The 1,085-nt window shown below is 36.9% G+C and overlaps 1 non-coding gene across 1 annotated transcript; it reads right to left on the bottom strand.

Annotated features, from left to right (window-relative positions):
* Positions 1-297: 297 nt before the first annotated feature.
* Positions 298-420, bottom strand: LOC138832719 (U6atac minor spliceosomal RNA). The gene has a single exon (XR_011373657.1). It is a non-coding gene; the product is annotated as a U6atac minor spliceosomal RNA (small nuclear RNA).
* Between the last annotated feature and the right edge of the window lie 665 nt (positions 421-1,085).

Genomic DNA, 1,085 nt, shown 5'->3' with positions numbered 1-1,085 from the left:
ATAACACCCAACAGTAACTAATAGCCTCCATTTCCTACATTGTCAATGGAGACAATAGAAAACTTCCGCTGCCTCTTGGTAATAATAAAATATGGTACCTTTGCCACTTGCTAAGACACTAGAGTGAATAGAATGTTTAAGGAATGAGATTTTCCCAGGATTCAATTTTAAAAAATCACTCACAAAAGCTGAGCACAGTTAGTTCATGCCTATAATTATACCATCTCAGGAGGCTGAGATCTGAGGATCACAGATTAAAGCCAGCTTAACTAGAAAAATCCAAGGAAGTCTAATCTCCAATTAACTAGCAAAATTAATTAAAAGTAGGTGGCAATGCATTAAGCAGATGGATGTTGTCAGGCCCAAGAGCCTCTTCCATCCTTCAAAGAGAGTGCTAACCTTCTCTCTTTTCATACACTCGGGCTCCATGGCACTGGCTGAAACTTTCTAAATAAAGATCCAGAAACACAACGAATCAAAGAAAGGCTGCATAAAATGTGGTTGCATTAAATTGCAGAGATTCTGCATGGCAAAGGGAATAGCTAGTAAGATATATAGAAAGCCCACAGATTAGGAGAAGATTTTCACTAGCTATACAATAGACAAGAGCTCATATCAAAAATATATCTAGAGATCAAATACAGTGAAAACAAGGGTTATACCATGGGGAAGGAATATACAAAGCAACAAAAAAAATTACATGGTAGCTTATAAATGCATTAGAAACAATAGCAAGAAAGAAAAAATGCACTTGTGTCCCTATCTTGGGGTTCATTTCACTTAACTTCATCTTATCTGGTCATATCTACATAGCTTTTGACTTTTTCTACTTTTCCCAGACATATACTAGTTAATAAGGGAAGCTATGGAACCTGTGTTTTTTTAGGCCTGGCTTACTTCACTGAATATAATTTTCTTCCAAGTCTTTCCATTTCCTAACAAATGGGGTAATATCATTCTTTGTGATGGAGGCATAGAATTCCATTATATATATACCACAATGAGATGTACAAGACACTATGCTGAAAAACAAACTTTACAATTTAGACAGGGGCGAGGGGGGGGGAGTAGTTGTGGAGGTGGGA

The sequence above is a fragment of the Dipodomys merriami genome, unplaced genomic scaffold (assembly GCF_024711535.1).
Source record: "Dipodomys merriami isolate MVZ:Mamm:240054 unplaced genomic scaffold, mDipMer1.0.p SCAF_2, whole genome shotgun sequence".
Taxonomy (NCBI): Eukaryota; Metazoa; Chordata; class Mammalia; order Rodentia; family Heteromyidae; genus Dipodomys; species Dipodomys merriami.
This window is presented reverse-complemented; position numbering and strand designations above follow the sequence as displayed.